Here is a 17720-nt window from a genome sequence, read left to right on the forward strand (position 1 = left end):
ACAGGTGTCCCTCAGCTTCTGGCCTGGACCCTCTTTGCTTCTCCTTCTATATTACATCGCTCAGTGACCTCATCAGCTCCAGTGGACTCATTACCATCTCTATGCTGATGATTTGCAGATCTATGTAGTGAGCCTTAAACTCTCTGCTGACCACTGCTCTTGCACCTCCAAATGCCTTTCAGACATTTTAAACCTGATGTCCGGTAGGCATCTTAACCTAAACATGTCCTAAACAGAACTGATCATCTTTTCCTTCCTCCCCCTCCCAATCCTTCCCTCTTCCTACCTTCCCTGTTTCTGTAGAGGGCCACCCCTCCTCCTAGTACCTCTGGTTCCCAACCTAGAAGTCATTCTGGGCTCCTCACTCCCCACCCCCTCCAGCCAGGTGCTGCTGAATCTTCCTTCAGAATATCCCATGTGTGTGCCTCCTTCTCTCCTCTGATGCCGTCATTGCCCTGATCCAGGCCCTTATCATCCCAGGCTCAGACGGATGCAATGCCTTGCTGTGGCCAGCCTCTTCTCACTCTAGCCCCTTCTATACTCAGCCTTCAGGCTGATCTTCCTGAAGCACAAATCTGGCCACATCACCCCTCCACTCAATACCCACTGGTGGCTGTGTATCAGCTTTAAGATCAAGAGTAAAATTCTTTTTTTTTTTTCTGGTGTTCAGGGCCTTTCATAACCTTCCCCCCCCCCCCTGTATACTCTGAGATTTAGTGACACTGACCTGCTGGCTGCTCTGGGGACAAGACCCTCCCTCTCCAGACTCGTGGCATTTTCTCTGGCTGCCTATTCCACCTGGAATGCTCTCCATCTGGGCCTTTGCCTCTTGGCTTCTTTTCCATCTCAACTAAAACCCCGCCTTCTACAGGAAGACTCTCCCAACCGCTCTCAATCCATAGTGCCTTTGCTCTGGTTCTTATGTACGCTCCTATTTATTCTGCATGTAACTTGTAAGGACATATTTGTGTCTCCTCTGTTAGAATGTGAACTCCCTTCACAGCAGGCACTGTCTTTCCCCTTTCTTTGTATCCTCAGTGCTTATCACAGTGCCTGGCACACAGTAGGCACATAATAAATGCTCATTGATTGAGTCTAGTCCATAGAGCTTCAGACATGCTTAAGGTCACATGGATAGTAATTAAATTTCAAGTCCTTGTACTCCAGGTCTGGTGCTGTTTCTAGTACCCTGCTTTGCCTCTGGGTGGTCCCCTCTTTGTGCCTCGGTAAAATTCGAGCTCAGGGTTAGAAGCGGGGTGTTTTTAAGGTTCCTCCGAGCCCTGGCATTCTATGCTCTATCTTCGAAGGTTGCTCCAAGCTTTAACATCTTCTGTTCCATATTCAAAGGACCTTTTGAAAGTTTGATCTTTGAGGTTTTAAGGCAGGAGTTCTTAACCCAGAGACCAGCGACTCTTATTTGTGGATAGATTTGAAGGGCGTTGGTGATCTCCAATGGGGAAACATATCTTTATTTTCCCTAACCTCTACCTGAAAGTTACCATTTCCCTCAATTATTTAAAACATCCTGAAAAGGGGTCTTTTCACCAGATGCAATAGCATCCCTGACAAAAAAGGCTATGAACTCTAATTTTCAGGTCCTGTCTAATCTCTGTTTTTACAGGTGAGGTAGCTGGGATTCATTGAGGAGATGTTAGCTTGTCAAAGGGATCAGGGCAGCCCTCTGGTCTCTTCCTACAGTCGAGTTGTATGGAATTCTCCTGCAGGGCCCAGAGCCAGGCTGACTCCTCAGGTCTTCTGTAGTTTCTGCTAACTCAATGCCCAGCTATTGATTTGGAGTATGAAGCGCACAGCTTCAGGGTTGACTCCAAATCTCCAGTGACTTTAATATTTCACTTATCAACTGATTCACCTTTGAAAAGTGTCCAGAGGCTTCTCGTTAGATTACAGCTCCTTCTCAGAGCCACTGTAATAATGGTATGTTTGTTAGTGCCAATGCAATGTGGGAACATGGGAGAGATTTGGGTAGGGTTTCTCTGGGCTGTCTTTTGTACAGACCCTCCTTGGCCCTTGAAGAGGACGCAGGGCTGATTCATCTCCCCTGGGGAACTTCCGAGACAGAGTAGCGAAGAATGAGTTTAAAGCACAGCTTTCTGTTTCCTGAGGGTAATAACTGCTTGCATTTTGGTAGCATGAGATTTGTTGGCTTTTCTATGATCCACGTGGATTCCTTGACCTAGGGCCTCACCCAGCTGTGAATGTTGTGTTCTTTGCCCAAAGATTCTTGCCGGCTGTGGTATCATATCTTTTATGTTCTAAGGTTTATCCTCAACCTGATGGTCTGTGTTCCTCCAATCACCTTTGTTTCACCAAGATGGCCCCTACAAGACCAACCTGGAAGAGCTAATGGTGTAAATCATGACATCCAATAAAGCTAGTGAGATCGAAAGTGAGGCAACTTCCCAGACCACCCGGTAATGGTTCCCCTGTTCTCTGCCCTGGTTAGACATCACCTGGAGTCCCGTGCTGAATTCTGGGCACCATGTTTTAGAGAGGTCACTGATAAATTGGAGGCCATCCAGGATGGTGAAGGGCCTTGAGGCCATGTCACATGAATATTAGCAGAAGGAACCAGGATATTTCACTTGAAGAAGGGAGGACTTGGGTGGGTAAGTGGGGGAAGATTCTGAATCTTTCACCCAGTGAGTTAGTTGTCCCTCCCAACTTCATGTTGCATATTTGATGAGTATGACCTCCATGAGTATTGACCTTGGAGTCAAAGGGTCTAGGTTCAAGTCTTACTTCTGGTGTGTAATACCTCTGCTGTACATTTCTGAAATGCTAGATTGACAGATGGATGGGTAGATAAAGCATTTATTAAGCAAATACGACAAAAGAAAGATAGTTTCTACCCTCAAGGAGCTTATATTCTAACAGGGATGACAACACATAGAAGGAAGCTGAGTAGGGTGGAGAGGGCAGGGAAGTGCCAGTAGGGGGCATACTTCTCCAAGTGGAGATTCCAGGACGATAATCCCCAGTAAGAGGCTGCTTCAGGGGCAGAGGGGCCACCATGCTGGAAACATGTTGTCCCTCCTTCCTTTGTTAGGGTACATATCACAAGGTGATATTACTGCAGTACTTTGGTCTGAAGTGTTTGGTGTAATCTGAATGAGAAGCCCTTTCTTGAATTATTAGTTCTGAAAAAGTGTCTTGCACAGAAATCATAAAACTCTTATCTTTTTAAAGCCTAACCAGTGTTGAAAGGGAGAGAGGCCTGTTCACTCTAGGACAGATTCCTTCCTGAAATAATTAGGGTAATAATCAGACTCAGAGGAAGAAGAAGTCTTCAATTAGTTCAATTAATAGAAGTATCACTTGAGTTTACCTTTGACCTTTGAGGAGGAAAGGAGAATTCTTAGTTTGCATGTTGTCTCCCCCGTTAGAAGGTGAGCTCCTTGAGGGTAGAGGTTTTGCTTTTCTTTCTATCCAGCACTTACGACAGCACCTGACATATAGCAAGTGCTTCATAAATGTTTGTTGATTGAGTGAATGAAGAGGGATTGAAGGGTTTGAGGGAAATGAATCTCCAAAGTGTATCAAAAGTTAAATGACTCTTTTTCTACTTGATGAATCAAACTTGTTGCTTAGATTCCCTCCCTGACCCTGTTCAGTTCTTGATCGTGGCATTTATCTTAGTCTTAGAATGCTACAAATTGCATTAGTAAATTTTCAAACGCAACGCATGTATGTATCTGCACCTTTGGATTTTCACTATAAGCAGAGAAGCTTAGACGTGGAACAATTTCCTTAATAAATTCATCTCTGACTAATTTATGCCTGAAATGTAGAGTACTGAACTTTTCATCCACACCAGTATTTGCAAGCATGACAGCGCTTGGGGCTTTGACCAGCCACCATCATCACACACATCAATTTCCTTGAGCCCTTTGGTTACACAATTCTTGATAGTGATGGCTTCCAGATGCTCAGACAAATGGAAACTGCGTCTCCCATTCCTAAGGGCACTGCCGTTTACTAAAAGGTCCTCATTCTGTAGCCCCATGAAGTCCTTAGGGCAAAGGAATCATCCCCAATTTATTTAAGAAAAGAAGGCTCATTCTGTAGATCATCAGGCCAGAGATTTCCTCCATTGGGACTTTTGCCAATAAGGATGTTGTAGGGAGGGAGAGTCATGTTCCCATCATGGCCAGTGAGCACAAAGACAACCTGGCTGCTTTTATCTTCCGATTTTCAATTTTTTTTTTTTTACTGCTCTGCTGAAGCCAAGCAAACAGAAAAGGGACAGAGAAGAAAGATTGAAAGAGAAAGAAAAATATTTTCCAGCCACAGAGAGAAAAATGGGCAGATGAAGTAGGATGGAACTGAAGAAGCCCTTATTAAGCACTGCTATACCTGGTGCTGGAAGTACAAAAATAAACAAAGGAAACTGTCCTCATCCTCTAGGTTCCAACAAGGCTTGTTTTCAGGGCTGCCTTCTTCATGAAGTCTTTCTTGTTCTTTCCCGGTTGATAATGCTCTAGTTCCAAAATAATTTTATATTTATTGATCTGTGCACATGTTATTTTTCTCCAGTAAAATGTAAACCCCCAGAGGGCAGGGGCTACTTCAAATTTGTCTTTCCTCAGTACTAAGTATGGTGCTTGGCAAATAGTAGACACCTGACACATGCAAGCTGGCTTGAATTGAACTGAATGATCTCAGAAAGTGAGCTCCTCAGTTGGTGCTGGGGAAGGTGGGATCAAGGGTACATTAAGAGGATTTTGCTTGAGCAAGGAGAAGGACCAGCTCTTCATCAGAGGGTGGTACAGAGGAGTAAAGAATGGGGGGGATGATGTTAAAGGCATCTGAGGAGCTGAATTAGGAAGAAGTGAAGCTCATGACAGATGGGCTTTGTGTATGTAGGTATGGTCTTCCTTGTTAGAATGTGAGGTCCTTGAAAGTAGGACCATCTTACCTTTCCATTTATACCCCAGTGCTTCCCACATAGTAGGTGCTTAATAAATGCTTCATTCATTCATTTATTTACTTTCTTGTTAAGATATAAGATCAGTTTTTCCATAGAGAGGAAGGTTGGAGAGGGGAATCTGTCATTTGAAAAAAGGGAAACTGTGTCATAGGCAAGTCTTTTGAGGCAGAGAGCAGCCAGGAGACCTGAGTTAAAATCCAGTCTCAGATACTTTGTAGTTGTGTGACCCTGGGCAAGTCACTTAATCTCTTCTTGTCTTAGTTTTCTCAACTGTAAAATGGGGTAATGGCACCTACCTCCCAGGGTTGTTGTAAAGAACAAATGAGAGAGAGAGAGAGAGAGAGAGATGTGTAAAGTGCTTAGCACATGCCTGGCATATACTAGGTATTTAATAAATATTTCTCCCTTAAAGGATACTGTAGGGGATATGGTAGGGCGCCAAGCAGGAGAGAGTAAAAGGACTGCTACATAGCAGATGAGATTACACTGCACCAGTATGTGGTAGATTTGATTAGTAAGACCTCATTACTTTCTCCAGTGATTATTAGCTGCACAAGAGCAGGAATGGAGCAAGCAGATGGCGGGGGCAACCCAGGGTTGGGAATAGGCAAAGGCTGGCTGGGTGAGAGGGCCAAGGAGCAAGGCCTACAAGGAAAACAGGAGGAAGCCAAGCTAAGTAACTGGGATGCTGAGATTTTAAGGTGAGGAAAGTGAGGCCTGATCGGGACTGAGAGCCTGGAAAGGGAGGAGGAGATTGAGGGGAGATGGAGGTCGGGGAGGGGATGAAGTGTGGGTTCAGGAGTGAGATAGGGGGAAATGGAAGCATTTTAAAGTGTGGCCCAAGATAGGCTTTTTAGAGCTCTGGAGAGGGGAGGTCGAAGAGTCCTGAGTAATGATGAGGTGGTTATGGGTGGGGCCATGCCCGTGTGGGGCTGAGGTGGAGGCCATCTTGGTTAAGGAGGTCAAGGCGCGTGGAGGCCAGGGTGTCTGAAGGGAACACCACCATGCACAGTGAAGTCTCTGTGCATGGGGGAAGGGATTAGGAGGGAGAAGCCTGAGAGCTTGGTGCTGGGCTCCTCGAGAAAGGAGGGAGAGGGACATGGGACTGGTCGATGTTGGCCCCAGATTCTAGCTGTCTGTGGTGTCTGGAGCCTCAGAAGAGGAAAGGGCTCTGAATGATGGTGACAGGAGGCTCTGGCAGGGGCAGGACACGTGGCTCCCCCTTCTCCTGCCAAGCATGCCGAGGGAGCCGAAAGAAGGGGAGACCGGGGTAGCCAAGGTGTACTGGGGGACCCAAAGCTGGTAACCAAGGAGCCACGAGGGGCTCCCTGAAAGCCCTGGGCCTGCAGTCCCGTGGCAGCTCCCTCTGCCTAACAACCTCGTTTGTCTTTGCCACTGTTTCCCAGCTGTTAGGTCTTACTTTTACAGAACTGTGAACAGAGGGACTTCCAAAGCCAAGGTTGTGAGATTTGAAAAAGAGAATAAATTTAAAAAGTACTTATTAGGCTCCTCCTGTGTGCAGAGCACTCTGCTAAGTGCTAGTGATACAAATAGAATGGCCCCTGCTCTCAAGAAGACACACATTGGAGGCTTCAGCTGAGGGGAACAGAAGGGTCTCATTGTCCACAGGATGCAGCAGCAAAGTAGATGGTAATGCATCTTTTTTACTGGCATACCCACTGATCAAACCGTATCTGTTTCTGATGCTGAACCATTTGCCAATGCCAAATATTTTGGAAGAGGAGGGAATAGGGTCACCCTCTCTCTGCTCTACTGGCCCATGTTCACCCTGGAAATAAGCTTTACAGGAAGCCAGTGGAGCATTCAGGAGCCTTGGACCAAACCTACTTGTGCCAGCTGTGTGGGATTGGGGGGCAGCCTGATCGCACACTGACCTGTCAGTCACTATTTGTTAGGCATCAACAGCTCTCTGGAAAGGACAGCTCCAACCAAAATGTAAAGTGAGCAGCTCCCAATTCCATTACAAATTCCCTGAGCTGTGGAGCTCTTAATAGGAAAATTGATTTCGCCCCAGGCTTAATCCCTGCTCCCTGTGGTGGATTTTTTTTTCTGGGACAGCAAGTTCACTCTTCCTCAAGATTTGTTCTTGATGGTTTGGAAATGCATTCCTTCCACAAGGCTTAATTAAAGTGGATTGCCTCTCTCTGGGAAGGCCTTTACAACTTCCATAATGAACAGCATTGTGACTAGCGGTAATATATTTGGCGGGGAGGGGGGGATTTGTGGCTGTCTTTTATGATAGTGTAATAAAGGAAGATTATGCCTTCTCATTATGGGCCAGATGGCAGAGAAGGCACTCCTTGATTACAAGAGATGGGGGAGGAAGGCACTTCCCAAATGGCCACCTTTATTGTCAGCAATGGTTGAACTGGGCCTGGAAGACAGATCCAGTCAGTCAATTTTAGGAGCATCATTTTATAGCTATGTTTCCGTTGGCATGTTTAGAAGTTCTATTTGTAAAGTAGGATGGATTCCTCAGTGTGGGCCAGTAAAGGAAGTCTTCAGAAAGGTTTTTGTTATTCTGCCTCAGTCGTCACTTACATACACCAGCATGAAATAGATGTTGTTGGCTAACCCCAAGATGAAAGCTGGGGAATTCTGAATTTTCTTCATAATAGCATATGAGGATCTATTGAAGGGATTGCAAACATTTAGTATAGAAAAGACAAGACTCGAGTTCAGATGGCATTGTTTAAGTATTTGGAAGGTTGTCATGTGGAAGATGGACTGTTTTTCAGTTATTTCAGTCATGTGTGACTCTCTATGACCCCATTTGGGGTCTTCTTGGCAAAGATACTAGAGTGGTTTGTCATTTCCTTCTCCAGTTCATTTTACAGATGAAGAAACTGAGGCAAATAGGGTGAAGTGACTTGCCCAGGTTCACATAGCTAGTGTTTGAATCTGGATTTGAACTCAGATCTTCCTGAGTCCAGGTCCAGTGCTCTACCCACTGTGCTGCCTAGTTGCCCAGGAAGAGGAATTAGCTTTGTTCTTTTTGTCACCCCTTAGTTCAGGGTCCTCCAGCTCTAACATTCTATATTCTAATATACTTCACAGCTCTGAAATTCTGTGTTCTAAGAAGGCTTTTGGCATACTGAAACAACAGCCTCCTCCTTCCTTCCTTCCTTCCTTCCTTCCTTCCTTCCTTTCCTTCCTTCCTTCCTTCCTTCCTTCCTCCCTTCCTTCCTATTGCCTGAGTTTCTTTTTTTAAAAATGTTTTATTTTTTTTACTCTTTCACATGTAAAAACAATTTTTAACATTTATTGTCAAGTTTTGAGTTCCAAATTGTATCCCTCTCTCCTTCCTCTTCCCCCTCCCTGATACAGTGAGTAATCTGATACAGGTTATGCATGTGCAATCATATGAATCATTTCCATGTTAATCATTTTGTGGGAAAAAATTGAACAAAACAAAACAGAAAAGAAAGTGAAGAATAGTATGCTTTGGTCTGTATTCAGATGCTATCAGTTCTTTCTTTGGTTACAGATAGCATTTTTCATCCTGAGTCCTTTAGGATTGTCTTGGATCATTGTTAGTGCTGAGAATAGCTAAGCTATTCACAGTTATTCATTGTACAATATTGCTATTACTGTGTACAATGTTCTGGTTCTGCTCACTTCACTCTGTATCAGTTCATGTAAGTCTTTCCAGGCTTTACTGTAATTATTCTGCTGGTCATTTCTTATGGCACAATAGTATTTCATTACAATCATACACCACAACTTCTTCAGCCATTCCACAATTGACAGGCATCCTCTCAATTTCTAATTCTTAATCACTACAAGAAGATCCATTATAAATATTTTTGTACAAATAGTTCTTCCCTCACCTCCCTTTTGATCTCTTTGGGATACAGACCTAGTAGTGGTATTACTGGATCAAGGGGTATGCACAGTTTGATAGCCCTTTGGGCATAGTTCCAAATTGCTCTCCAGAATAGTAGGATCAGTTCACAATTCCACCAACAGTGGAGTATCCCAGTTTTCCCACATCCCCTCCAACAATTATCATTTGCCTTTTCAGTCATATTAGCCAATCTGATATGAGTGACATTGAGCTCTGCTTTGGGAGCTGAGCAGCTGTGGAGCTTTTTTCATCTGTAACTGTGGCCAGTTGTTTTGAGATGGGAACCCTGGAGAGACTGGGAGCAGGCTGAAATTGACCTAGAGTCACTTGGAACCTCTAGGACACTGATAAAAGCCAGGCAGGAAACAAAGACCTAGAATGTATTTGCAAAATGAAATGGGGAGTGGGGGTGGGATGGGGTGAAGAGCTGAGCCAATGGATTCATTTCTTTGGGAGCTAATTTATGAACCCAAATCCTAAATCATCTAAATCTCCCTGTCTTTGTTCCCTGTTATGTTCACCATCCCCAATAAATTAGAATATGTTTTCTCTTTTTAGGGGCAGCTGGGTGGTGCAGTGGACAAAATGCTGGCCCTGGAGTCAGGGAGACCTGAGTTCAAATCCAGCCTCAGACATGTACTAGCTGAGCAGCTCTGGGCAAATCACTTCACCCTGTTTGCCTCAGTTTCTTCATTTGTAAAATGAGCTGGAGAAGGAAATGGCAAACCACTTCAGTATCTTTGCTGTGAAACCCTAAATGGGGTCACAGAGAGTTTGAAATGACTCAATAGCAACATTCTTCTTTCAAACAGTGATGTGCAACTAATTGAGTCATGGTCATAAAGCTGTCCCCGGTATGTGTAATGGAAAGTATGTGTTGTACCACTGGCTCTGCTATCCATGCGTCAGAAAACTAACCTCTGCTAGGGTGATTGCCTGCCTGCAGGGATCTTCTAGAAGAGAGTGCAGGTCAGGGGTTTGGGAGTCAATGTGCCCCGGTGGCATGCGTGCTGAAGTTAGAGACTCTGGGTTCCAATATGGCCTTGGCGAGGTGCTCTAAGACTCCAAGACTTGGAGTTGGAAAAGGGATATCTTGGTCAATGGACAGCCAGGAGGCCAGTGGCACTGGATCACAGAGTATGGAGCAGTGGGATTGGGGGGAGAGTAAGATGTAGGAAGGCTAGAAAGCTAGGAGGTGCCAGCTTATGAAGAACGTTGAATGTGAAATAGAGAATTTTGACTCTTGATCTTGGAAACTCTCAGGAGCCATGGGATTTTCTTTGAGTAGAAGGGTGATGCAGTCATACCTACACCTACACATAAGAAAGACATCTTTGGCAGCTGAATAGAGGATGGACGAAAGTGGGAAGAGACCTGAGGCAGGCAGAGGCACCCCTCCAGCTGTGGCATTCCTCCAGAAGGGAGGAGATGAGAGCCTGGCCCAGACAGTGTCAGAGCACAGAAGGAGGAGAACACAAGAGGTATGGAGGGAAAAAGGGAAAGATGTGGCCACTACTTGGGTCTGTGGGAGGAGGTGAAGTGAGGAAGAAGTTCATGGTAATGTCATGATGAATGTGGGAGATGGGAAGGGTGGTGGTGACTTCAGCAGAAGCAGGGACATTTGGAAGAGAGTTTGGTGGGAAAAATAATGAGTTAAGTTTTGGACTTGCTGAGTTAGATAGAAATGTCTCTGGGACATCCAGTTTGAAATGGCCAATAGGCCATTGGTGAGGTAAAGTGGGCCTGGCTATGTGCATGTGTGTATGTATGAATGTATGTATATATGTATTCTAAATCTGTGTGTGTATGTGTGGATTACATGTTCTAAGTTCCAAGACCTCTTAGAACAAAGAAGAGACATTGGCAAAGGAGGAACAGAACTACCAGACCATTTAGATGCAAATATACATACATTTATGTGTATCTGTATCTATCTGTGAGTCAGCATCGTAAAGATCATAATTAATCCCATTGGAGTTGAGGTAGTCACTGACAAAGCTGTAGAGGGAGAACGGGATTCAGGACAGAGTCTTGGGAGATGCCCATGGTTAGATACATGATGCAGATGATGAGCCAGTAATGGAGACTGAGAACAAGTTATAAGACTATTCAGAGGAGAACCAGGACACGGCAGCATTACAGAAACCCAGAAAAGACTCTAGGAGAAGAGGGCAGTGAGCAGTGTCAAAAGCAGTGCAGGGATAGAGAAAGATGGGGGCTGAGAAAAGCCTACTAGATTTGACAATGTAATCAGTGGTAACTTTGGAAAGGGTGATTCTGGATGCGAGGGATGCTAGAAGCCAGACTGCAGAGGGCTGAGAAAAGGACGAGAAGAAAGAAAGTTGAGGCACACAGTGTAAGGAGATTTCTCTTGGAGTGTGGCTTGGAAGGGGAAAAGGCATATAAGACAAAAGCTTGAATAGATGATAGGGTCTAGATGCCAGGGAGTCTTGCAATTTTCTGTAATATACTGATCTTGTAATGAGATGTGTGTGGGGGCTGTTGTATGGGATAACAGAAAAATAACCCACCCATGTTGGGAAAGAGTCCAGACATGTGGTCCGCCAAGCTAGATCACTAACTCACAGACTTGTTAGGTCTTTGGGGACCAAAGTTTCCTCATCTTTAAAATGAGCAGAGTGGATTAAATGGTCTATAAAGTCCCTTCCTCCTTTGCCATTTTCTCTTCCTTGTTCTAAGATCGGAGCTTTGAGAAGTCTTGGGACTTAGAACATATAGTATTGGAGCACCTATATTCTATGCTTTCTGTTGGGTCTGACATCCTATGTTCAGGGTCCTTTCCCATCCTGGCATTCATTTTTATGTGTTCTAAGGTTCCTCTCAGACCTGACATTTGATGTTTTGGGGTCCCTCTCATGGATGACATTCTCTGGTTTTATTATGCATAATTATTTATTAGAAAAATTCTTTCCTCCTTCATTCTTCTCCTCCAAAGCACATTTCCCAGCCTTGATATCAGGTACTTACTGGGTGTAGGATGCTGCTTCCAACAATCCTCATTTCCCAAATCTTCAGCAGTGTACGGGAGCAGATGGCAGCCTTACAAGCATTCTTTGAAACACCTTCTCAGCATTGTCACTGAGGTTCTCAGTGAAATGCTGGGGGCTACCCATGGTTTTGCCAAGCACCCAATGAGTCAAGAAAAATGTCAAGTTAAATCTGTTTCACATAGGAGCCAGCCACCTGAACTACCTGCTCAGATGGGTTTTACACAACCAACTTGGGACTCTCTTAGCCTGGGAACTTCATGAGGCAAGGCTCTATTTTTCCACTTTAATTACTTTTAGATTTGAGACTTCTTTCCGAGATGCCTTGTTGCTTTTCAATGGAGGTATTAGGGCGTAGATTTTATGAGGCACGCTTCTCCATCGCTCTTCTGGTTTCCATCCTTGCCTCGAACCAAATGACTGTCATTCCACATCTGTTTCCATGAAAAAATCTGGCTGAATTCATAAATATCATAGTATTAATGCCAAGAATCCACCTAGCATTATGTTAGGACCTGAGTCTATGCCCTTCAAGGACAGGATCTTTGAAATCATAGCCCAAAACCAGTGGTGGCAGAGTCCAGGACATTCAAATGGAGCCATTTGGGGTCAGTGATGGAGAAGCCAGAGGGATTGTGGGCAAGGACAATGAGCCCCATGGCAAGATGAGCTGAGTTGGCAGGATTTCTGTATGTAAAGTGAACTGTTTGCTCCAGTGATGGAGAGAATGAAATCACATTTCAACTGAACAAAGGCCATGTTTTTAATGATAGACCAAATCCTACGGGAAGTGTTGGTGTTGACAGGTCATTGGATCATGAATCATTTACCAAAGAAGGCAGCAGAGAGGAGTGGAGGGAGAACCCTGGGTTGGGAGACAGGAAAATTAGGTCTGGCTGGCTGGCTGGCTGACCTTGGGAAAATCAATGAGCTTTTAGTGAGTGCCAACTCTGTGCCAGGCCCTGTGCTACCTATGTGGCACACAAAACATGGAACGCTCCCTAATATGGGGTAGTTTCCATTCTACCGGAGGGGAGCAACTTGCTCACAGTTTACTAAGTGCAAAATAAAGTCAGGAAATTGCTCAGAAACGTGGAAATCAGGAAAGGTCTCCTTCATGTAGGAGGCGGCAGTTAGGATTAGGGACCCGAATTCCCTACTCGCAGCCTCAGTTTCCTTATCCAAAGAAGGAGGAGGGGTAGGCCTAGATACTCTCCAAGGCCCTTCCAGCTCTGGCATTGTAAGTCCTAGGACTTCTTCCAACACTAACATATTTTGTACCTTGTTCCCGCCCAACACTGACATTCTATGATCTGCTTCAGGATGTCTAGCAGGTAGACTGGTCCATGTTCAACATCGGTACCATTATTGTTCACCTGATAAAGAAGTGACTTGGGCAAGAAGAGTATTGAATGAGAAAGTGAGGATGGTGGGAATCTGCTGGGTGAGAGACCTCTCATGTCAATGATGTCATGGGTCCATTGATGTGATAATGAAAATAATAAAAGATAATATTCACAAAGTGCTTTGCAAACCTTAAGGCACTGCATGAGTGATTATTAATAATAATTGATGCCATTAAATATTTATTAAGCTTTCTATTTGGCACATAGAGCTTATAGTCAAGCAGGGCAGGGGACCAAGACTTAGGCACAAATTACGGTAGTAAAATTATCTTCAATTTATCCTTTTGTATCTTGTTTGCATATAGTTATTTGTTTGTCATCTTCCCCATTAGACTATAAGCTCGTTAGGAGCTGGGACCGTTTGCCCTTTTTTGTGCCCCCAGCACTTAGCACAGTGCCCAGCATGCAGCAGATACTTAATAAATGCTTTTGGGCTGACCTTTCTCTAACAGTCAATAAACATTTGTGAAGTACCTGTTATGTGCCAGGCACTATGTTAAGGGGGGCACAGACGTTCTTCTGGGAAGCTGTTAATAGGCTGCCCTCAATTACCAAAAGGGTAGTTGACACCCCACCCAAAATGTGAGGAACCCTTGCCATACAGGTTCTCATGTTGTCCAAGTTCACTTGAATCTTCTCAAGGATTCTTAATACATTTAACAAGATCCAGCCCAACATTAAATATAGCTGTGCTGTGATGGATGCAGATCACTGGACTGGACTGCTCTGGATGTTATTGAGAAAAATGGCATTTACCTGTATCTAGATCTCACCTGTTCCCTTCCCACAGTCTGGTTTTGAAACAAGAGAAAGGATGAATAATAGTGCACACAGTTTCAGTCTGTACCAGCTTTCCATTTTAGACTATTTTCCAAGTCTCTTGCCAAAGAGAAGTCTATCTTTTCTCTGGAACAGGGAGATTAGGGTGTCTTGTGAAATCTGTAAACACAGCTGGGTTTTGTTTAGGCAATACCAGGAGGGTGGTGCCAGGTGGCTGCTCAAGAAAATTGCTGGAATGATTATGGAGAACTCAGCACTGGGTAGGGCACCTTGGAGAAAGGGGAAGGGGGAGGGAGTATTTATACGGCACCTACTATAGATATATATGCCAGGCACTGGCCAAAGTGCTTTACAATATTATCTCTTTTGATCTTCACAATAACTGTGGGAGGTAGGTGCTGCTATTATCCCTATTTCACAGATGAGGAAACAGAGGCAGACAGTGGTTAAGTGACTTGCTCAAGGTCACACAGCTAGTCAGTGTCTGAGACAGGATTTGAACTCAGGTCTTCCTAACTCTAGGTCCAGTGCTCTGCTTGCTGTGGCTGTACCAGATGCCTCATGAGTACGATCTGTCTCTATCTGTCCTCATAAAGTTGACACACCACGGGGAAGATGAAGATACATGTGGAAGTGAAGATATTTCATGGCATCCACAGTGGCGTTCCTGCAGATGCTTACATTCACTAAGCCGCTGCTGACTCTGAACAGCTCTCACGGCCTCTCTCGCTTCAGTTTCCTTGCCTCTACTGTGAGGGCACTGGATTGGATGGCCTTGAGATAAGGCGACTCCAAGTCATGCATTTTTGGGAGCAGGCTTTATGCCAATGAAAGAGAAAGCATATTTAGCATTTAGCAAAGGTATGTGCTATTCCATTTGTCAAGCTTCATGTCAAGATTGATGCTATGGGAAGTAAGGGGGATGAGAAGCGATTCCTTACCAGGTCCAATGTTCTAGGGGGCCAGGATTCAATCACAGCTGCAGCCAGATGTTCAGGCTGTTGTTGCAGGGCTGGGCCCTGCCTTCTCTAGCCAGCTGGACTTGACTTTGGATCCTCAATCTGCTGTGCTCCAGGCCCTCTGGCCTCCCCATTGCCCTGCTCCTCATCTGGAACGTCTGCCCTTCTCTCTGCTGAGCTCAAGTTTCCCCAGGCTGCAAAGCACAGCTTGAGATGCAACTCCTTCATGAAGTCTTCCCTGATTGCCCTCAGCTAGTGACATCCCCTTCTTCGCCAATTGATCATAGCGTCTGGTGGCTGTACCCATCACAGACCACCTTCTCACTTTCCATATTGTTCTCTATTTAAAAGAAATCTTTCTTGGGTCACCGTGGTTGACATAAGCCAGATGTCATTTAGCAAGTGACATAAAAGACATTGATTGTCCTGGATGTGTCCTTCCAGAAAAGCAGGAGAGGCCAATCATGTACTAGAGCAAGGCAAACATCTGGAATATGGACAGCTAGCGCTGCACTGGTGCCCACAACATACTGAGGGTCTGGGTGGAGGAGCAGGTCAAGGGCTGGGCTTGGAGCTGCTCTTGGTCTCAGTTTCCCCATCTGTAAAATTTTGATGATACTATCACCTATCTCACAACTTGTTGTAGGGGATCAAATGAGATCATATATGGAAGCAGTCTGGATGCCTTATGCACTATACATATGTAGAACTCTTACCGTGCTCGTTGGCATAGGTGACAGACGTATTAAAGGTTCAGATAAAACAAAGTAGGATTGGGGGGTTGTCCCTTGGCTGGCTTTCAGGATTCAGAAAAAAACAAAACAAAACAAAAAGATCTTCTGCAAGCTAGAAATTAGGTCAAATAGTGTAAGCTGATATTGAGGAGGAATGTATATAAAAGCTGACTTCTGGGCTAAAAAAAAAAAACACCCACACAGGTCCAGTGAACAGAAATCCAGAACAGTTTGTGTAAACAAGGTCTTAGAGATTTAGTGCACTGCAAATGTCATAGGAGTCAACAGTGAGATATGACAGCCCCTCATTCTGTGGCCATTGATTGTCTCAAGGCCAGTGGAACTGTTGGGAAGCAGGAGGGGAGAGTCCTGTTGCCCTCTTCCCTTGTCAGACCTCAGCTGGCATATTGTATTCACTTCTGGGCACCATGATTTAAGAAGGGTATTTATTAGTTGGAATGTATAAACTGGACCTGAGGAAGGCAGCCAGAATGGTGAAGGGCCCTGAGAATATCATGTGTCAGTCAATAAACATTTATTAATTACCTATTACATGAAGGTAGGTTCTGTGCCAAGCATTGGAGATGCAAAAAAAAAAAAAGGGCAAAAAACAATTCCTACTCTCAAGGAACTCACAGAGTAATGAGGGAACATGAGACAAAAACAAGGCATGTTTATCTTGGGTCTTCCAGTATTTGAAGGGTCACCATGTCAAGGAAAGATTAGACTTATTTTATTTTGTACAAATGGGCAGAAGTAGGAGAAGTGGAGGGAAGTTACAAAGAGACAACCTTAAGTCTGATGTCAGGAAAGTTTCTAAAGAATCAAGCTGTCCCAAGGTAGAATGGGCAGCTTTGAGAGGTGGTAGTTTTCCTTCTCAGAGACCTTCAGGCAAAAGATAGGTGGCCTCTTTGGAGGTCTAAAAGATCATAGAATTTGAGCTGTACAGCACCCAAAGACAATCACACCAGACTGTCATTTTTACAGATAAGGAAATTGAGGTACAGATGGGTTAAATGACTTGCCCTAAATCACAATTAGAAAGTCAGATGCAGGATTTGAACCTATTTCTTTCTGACTCCCAGTCTAATGCACTATCCGATATGGTTTAGACTAGATGACCTTTGAGGCCTCTCCAAACTCTGAAATTCTGTGATGCTACGCAATTGGTATTGATGGGGTGCTAGGGTACTTGTACTGAGACCCCAGTTCCATGACCATGTTTCTCCCTAGCCTCAGAAACATTGTTCCTGTCAGTTTTTCCCCAGCCCAAGGACACTATGCCTAGCAATTACTCATGAGTGGGTCCTAGTAAAACCCTTACCTCTCTCCCTGGTGCAATTACAAACAGCACCTGAAGGAATTATTAGTTTGAACTGGCTTTGCACTGGGTCATAAAGATATTTTTACCCACTGGACTATCTATACTACTGCCCTACCTCACTATCTATATCCTGGACTCCTCCTTATCTGTATTCTGGACCTAAGGCATATATATATGTGTATATATATATATATATATATATATATATATATATATATATACACACACACACAACACACACATATGTATGTGTATATATATATGTGTGTGTGCATATGTGTAGATATATATGTATATGTGTATATATATACACACATATATACATATATATGTGTATATATGTGTGTGTATATATATACACACATATATACATATATACATATATGTGTATATATGTGTGTGTATATATATGTGTGTGTGTATATATATATATATATGTATGTATGTATGTATGTATGTATACTCCCTACATCTATCTTGTCAAACAAGACATTGACTGGTGGCAGACTGGACAACTGTCAGTTACCCCTGACCACTAGTTAACTTAGTGACATAGCAGGCCTAAAACCACACCTCCATGTGGCTGCCTTTGTGGGCTTTTCCTAGTGAACTAGTGAACACCTGCACAGTAGATACAAAAAGTGCATGTTCCTTTAAGAACTGACCAGTCCTTAACCACTCCCTGATCCTGAT

The sequence above is a fragment of the Phascolarctos cinereus genome, unplaced genomic scaffold, assembly GCF_003287225.1.
Source record: "Phascolarctos cinereus isolate Bilbo 61053 unplaced genomic scaffold, phaCin_HiC Scaffold_2;HRSCAF=192, whole genome shotgun sequence".
Lineage (NCBI taxonomy): Eukaryota > Metazoa > Chordata > Mammalia > Diprotodontia > Phascolarctidae > Phascolarctos > Phascolarctos cinereus.